The following is a 6,594-nucleotide window of genomic DNA, read 5'->3' on the forward strand; positions in this document are numbered from 1 at the left end:
ATTTCCTCCAATTTGTGGCTGCTGTTGTGAGCTCTCTTTCTCTCACGTTTCTCTCTATAATTTGGCTGATTTTTGGACTTCAAATGACTTAAGATTCATTAACATACATATATAGGGTCCCTTAGGAAGTGACATGTGTCATCCCCTAAGGGTGACACGTGTCAAACCCTTATTGGGCCACGGATGCATGCTTTCAAGGAGGGGCTGCCACGTGTCCTTGTGGGACCCACCTCCCAAGTAGGTGGGTCACCTACTTGAACCTAAGTAGGTGGGTCACCTTCTTGCTTGAGGTGCTTCCATGTGTCACTCCTCCATTGGCTTCCACGTGTCGTCTTTTCCCCTTCCTCGTGGGTTCGTAATCTCGTCTTATTTTAGGAGCCTATGTAATCCATGATACGTAAGCTTGGTATGTCCTTAAGCAAATCAAGTATGTAAGATGTCTAAGTTGGTAGCTTACGTAGGTAAATCGATTCCTACGACTCATTTCTCGGCCTCCAACTCCTTTCAAATTTTTATAACCCTATTTCCAATCTTCCTTATTATGAAGCATTTCATTCTCCTTTCCTTGGAGTTATTTGATAGCATTATAAACTATCCGACTCACATAACGATTTTAAAGAAACTTAAGAGCCTTTCCAGAAACTTGAGAAGCGTAAGAAGCATTCTAAGGTACCAAAGTACGGGGTGTAACATACTTGGTCCAAGTATGTGCATCACCTACTTGCTTCCGAGTAGGTGCTACGCCTCCTTCCGCCTCTCCCGTGGGTTCGTAATCTCATCTTACTTTAGGAGCCTATGTAATCCTTGCTATGTAAGCTCAACATGTAGTCCAGTGGCTTAGTTATGTAAGTCGTCCAAGTTGGTAGCTTACGTAAGTAAGTCGAGTCCTACGACTTATTATTTTGGCCTCCAATTCATTTCAAATCCTTATAGACCTATTTCCAACCTTCACTCTGAAGGGGCGTCACGTCCTCCCTTCCTTAGAGTTATTTAATCATGTTATAGATAATCTGGGTCATAGGACAACTTTCAAGAAGCTTAAGAAGACGTTCTGAAGCATAAAGGTACGGGGTATAACATCCTTCCCCCCTTTAGAACATTCATCCTCGAATGTAAACCAAAACCTTCCTCCGGACCTTATACCAATTATATGGAGAGGTCCTCTATCCCGTTGCTATTACATATACTTTCATTGAGCAATCAATATCAGAGTCCCAAAGGTTAGGATTACTTGTAGGCATCGGGAATAGGTGATATTTCTTTTTCATTTCTTTTTTTCCAGTTCTCTTACCACACGTCATATTGCACCCTTTACACGAACATGTGTAGGAGCTTAAAGTAGCTCAGAAGATGCCTTAGCATCGCCATACTAGTCTGCACGTAAACCTGTATCATTCCATACTTTCTTCATCTAATGTTAAGGCTCCACTATAGCTTTTGTCCTTAGTACTGATTGTACCTTAAAGGTTTTGCTTCAAACCATCTTATACCTTTCCTTAATGTATTTGAATATGGCAGTTACATGGCTACTACCGACTTGTTTTATCAAGTAATCACCTGGTTTTACTCTTGGCATACCTCCACTTGTAGGTTGCATCAATTCTTTTGCAAAGCTACATCCCCTATCCCAAAGGGTCTTATCATCTTTCATGGTGGAATCACATATCCACAATACTTCTTTATACCACAATGCCATGCAAGGCCAACGTATATATACATCTATATCATCTTATGTCACAGCCGTATAGGGCTTTCCAGGAGGTTACCCATCCTAGTACCACTCTCGCCCTAGCACGCTTAACTTTGGAGTTCTGATGGGATCCGATGCGTTAGTGCTGGTATGATTATATCTTGCCTTATGGGGTCTCGTTTGAATTTTAAGCGTTCCTATTTATATATGATAGCGTCGGTTGATTTTCTCTTATGCTTGTACTTCTCTTGTCCACTTCCCCCCCTTTTGGGTGTACCTCTGTCATCCTCTATTTATTTTTAACTATTCACATGCGAATGATTCTTACTCCAATATATTTAACGTGCTTCACCATATCTACATCTTCTGTTAAATCATCCTCACATTAGGTTGCCTTTCTAGGAAACCCTAGCATAACCATAGGGTGCTTTAGTATTCGCAATGTATCATATAAAATCTCATCTAACGATTGATACTCGAGTAATATCCGTAATGTAGTAGTGCATTCAAAGCCACATTCCATTCATCCCAATCAGTAATTAGCAAAGGCTCATAATTGGTGAAAATTCCCCACTCGAGTGTACTTATACTTTAATGACTCATGTTTCAAGCTTCATCATTATACTAACTTTATTCCCGTGGATACAGCTTATTCTTCTAATAACCTTGTAATGCAGCAGTTGTTCTGCAAATTGACATACCCTCTCCTTGCAGGATCTCACTAACCATCAAGGTAGAGTCACGTATATTAACTTCATTATGCCTTCTGAACTTTCATCTTTGACATGTGCTTCAGGCTCCCTTCTAATCCTGCTTAAAACCATATTAGCTTCGTTGTAATAGAGGCCTTATCTTATTAATCTTTCATCATACTATACTTTCAATTCGTAACTGTCTATCTCCCTTTTTGTTTGGTACTCATACTTAATTAATCACATCTATCTTGAACGCCTATATTATAACTTCTCTATTATTCCTCCAGCTCATTTCCATTTTTGGTTGGGCGCAAGAAATTCCATATTACTCTTTATTTCCTTGTATTAGCTATCCTATTTGTCATCACACAACCTTTATTCGAAACTTTCCATACAGAACTTGATAAATCTTCCTTATTTGTTCCGTAGCTTGCTTTTCCATTTCACACCTCTATTTACATTCCATGTTACTCCTATACCCTCCAGAAAACATTAGTCTCACATGACCTTCCTTTCTAACTTCATTCTACCATACCAGTATTGACCTCCTAGTTTATATTGCCATTAACTCAGCAATTAACTTATTTCTCGAGGTCGGCCATAATCGTTTAGTCAAATCTTATCATTGTTGAGAGAACAACCTTTCAAGATATACTACAACCCTGTATCTCATTCTTCTCTTATTTCTAGGAAAATTTGGGTAGAGTTTCCTCTATATTTCTTACTATCTCAACACCTGCACGCAGAAAATACCACCAATGCCTCACAAGGCACACATATATATATTCATATTGTATAACATCTCAACCACACAGGGCACACATATATAGTCATATCATCTCATATCGCAGCCACACAAGGCACCCACAATTAGCAGTATGAAAATGGACTTACCTCGTATGTCCACTCGAACTGCACCTATTACACCTTCTTGTATACTTTTCCTTTCCTTTTTTAACTTTATATATCAATCGTATTGCAATGCCTTACCTAACATAGGTCCTTCGTGCCTTTGCTTACCTGCGTGCTTTGTAACTTTCAATATCGTCAGTTACTTTCTTCTATCGGCATTGTCCTCCTGCTAAAATCGTAGGTTAGTATGAGGAATTTCATTTCCTATGGCTCGGCTCTATCGCACGATCTTAGATATGAAAGAAAGTAACATCCTAAATATCCTATAGCCTCCTGTCTATAGATTTGGTGCACAATACACCGATCAATAAGATCTACTAGACACGATCTGTAGACACTATAAGGACGAACTGTTCTGATACCACTACTATCATGACCCAATCCCATAGGCCGTGACTGGGGCCCGACCTGGACCCTCTTATGCGTATTTATCAGCAACACTTAAGTTGAACCGTGTGTGATGTGATACTATACACCAAAACCTTAATAGTTTAAAACTTTTTCATGTACATATAGCCTCTTTCATTTGTATCATATCATGAAAGGAAACGTGCCGATGAGGCTGCTATAACCTAAAAACATTTACAACATACCATATAGGTACAGTCGAAACAAACTTATAACAACCTACATATACATATATCTATAGACCTCTAAGAATATTAACAGCAATATATGGTAGGACAGGGCCCCCGCCGTACCCCTGAATGTACAAATATCTACATTAAGTGACCAGTATCAAAAATTTGGTTCCAGAATAGTAAAGCACTTCCAACATAGCTGAGAGGAACTCCTAAGCTGATGGAGCTCCAGAATGAACATCTGTACCTGCGGGCATGAAATGCAGCCCCCCGAGAAAAGGGGGGTCAGTATGATATATGTACTGAGTATGTAAAGTATAACATATCGTAATTGAGACCATAACTGAAATAGGGATGCAGGGGACAAGTATAATAATTATCAAATTACTGTACCTGCACTTTAGGACACGTAATCCTATACATCATTATATTGCTCGACCCTTTAGTGAGCTCGGTGTCATAATCATTTCTTCATATTCACATATCATCGTATCATCATGCATTTTATTTCATCATATCATCGTATACGGTATCATATCATCGTACACGGTATAATCCTATCATATATGTCATCATATTACACCCAGTTCACTATGGGGCTCGAGATCACAATGTATCACTCTAATTTCATATGCATGCCTACATAAAGTATCCGTCCCTTTAGTGAGGGACTCGGTCAATGGAGTGGTGTATGTCTATAGCGTACCATCATAATATACATACCATACCTGGCCTTCTAAGGAGGGACTCGGTGTTCCTTTCCTTATTTCGCCACATATACTATGATATTACAGCCGGCCTGGGACTCGATGAATAATCGTATCGTCATAACATATAACATATATCACACCTCACGTACGGCATCGTCTCCTCGTACGTGGAATTATACACATCCAGCCCGGGATGCAGTAAAAGAAGTAGTAAAGCTGCACTCGACATAATATCCAGCCCATCGTGGGACGCGAAGAAAGAAAGGTTACAGCATGCAAGAGTAGACTAATGAGAAACTATATGCAACTAAGTCACCATCTGGGACTCAATGAAACACTCAAGTGAACCGTCACCTGAAGACCAGGAAGGTAATTATCCGAAGTACCCCTTTAGATGTCATTAGGGGTTACATCAATTGGGGCCTCAGGAATTACAAACATGCATCAAGACAATGCCACACAACTTATGCAATCAGAAACATGGTTTATGCAATTAGAGACACGGTTATGTAATCAGAGACACAGTTATGTAATCAGAGACACAGTTATGTAATCAGAGACACAGTTATGCAATCAGAGACATTGATCATTTCAGAAACTTTAAAAAGAGGAGTTGGTACCTCCACTTACTACTCATTATATAATAGGCTCGAGAATAGTAGTTTGATTACTTTCAGACTCTTAATGTTCAGAAGTGACTACAAGTCACGGGTTATACTCAGATCTCATAAATGGAATTACCTCTACACCCATATCATATATCATTTTACTTAAAATTAAGCCATTCCAAAGGAAGGAAGAGATAGGCTTTACATGTACTAGTTTTTATCACATAGAAGACTTAAAGGCAATGACTCAGTTATTGCAGGAATTCTAATATCCAGAAGTAAACGAGAGTCTTGACTCATACTCAGGGCTTTACGAATGGATTGAATCCCAAATATCATATACATATCATTTATATCTTACATATAAGACATTCCAAAAGAACAGAAGAATAGCTCTACATACTTATGCCAAAAATGCGCCAAAAGAAAGTTTCACATACCTTATCTGAATTATTCCTTATCCTGCTTACCTCACTGTCCTTTGAACCTATTCAACATGAAAGTAATATGAATATCACCCCCTTTTACTTTCCATCAACCTAGGTTACACCTTAGTATTAATGGAATCTATTTCCTTAGTCGTTTCCCCGACTAGTTCTATTATTTGCTAAGGCATCGACGAAAATTGGGAAGCACCTCCCCTATAATGTATCCTATACAAATTTCCAATTAGGTCCCTAAGACGTACAGCCAACCAAAAACAACAAACTACAGTAATTCACACCAACAATATACAACATGAACTCCAAACGACTTATTTAAAAATACGATATCACAATAGGGAGTCTAGCCTTTATTTTATAATGCCTTTCATTATACGCAACGAGGGATCGTGTGGCTGCAACCAGAAGCATCCAAATACTTTTTAGAATGCATTTAGTCCCTGCAACAATACATTACAGCCCTGCAGCAACAACTCACACGAACAATACTATACTTCGACGATAATTTAACTATAGCGATTCCAATTTAGTTTGTTTTGAACGTCGGGCATTTCTACGACATTCTTAAACTTCCAGCAGCATACAAGGGGTGTAATACATCATATAACAACACCATAAAATTCAAATTGAAAGGAAAGATCTTACCTTTCCCAAAATTGGCCAAAACTCGCCAAAGCTATCAAAACATGAATTCTGGACAGCCTATTATCTTGTATTGTCGCTTAGTTTCGAAGGGGTAATTGAAGGAAAAAGGATTTATGTCCTCAATGAAAGTTATATACATGTGTCTTAGGGTCGTATACAATTTCGAATTAACCCTACAACAATTTTGTAAAAAATGATATGCCAAAAATACCAACAGCAGTCCTTGTAGAATTTCTAAAACCAAAATCTGGGCAGTACCTCCTCTACACTTCATCACCCTTTTTCAAAAATCTAAAAGAAAAAATAGATT

The 6,594-nt window shown here is 38.6% G+C and overlaps 1 pseudogene; it reads right to left on the reverse strand.

Annotated features, from left to right (window-relative positions):
• Window positions 1–1,731: 1,731 nt before the first annotated feature.
• Window positions 1,732–1,852, reverse strand: LOC129871794 (5S ribosomal RNA; annotated as a pseudogene).
• Between the last annotated feature and the right edge of the window lie 4,742 nt (window positions 1,853–6,594).

This window comes from Solanum dulcamara, chromosome 10 (genome assembly GCF_947179165.1).
Source record: "Solanum dulcamara chromosome 10, daSolDulc1.2, whole genome shotgun sequence".
NCBI lineage: Eukaryota > Viridiplantae > Streptophyta > Magnoliopsida > Solanales > Solanaceae > Solanum > Solanum dulcamara.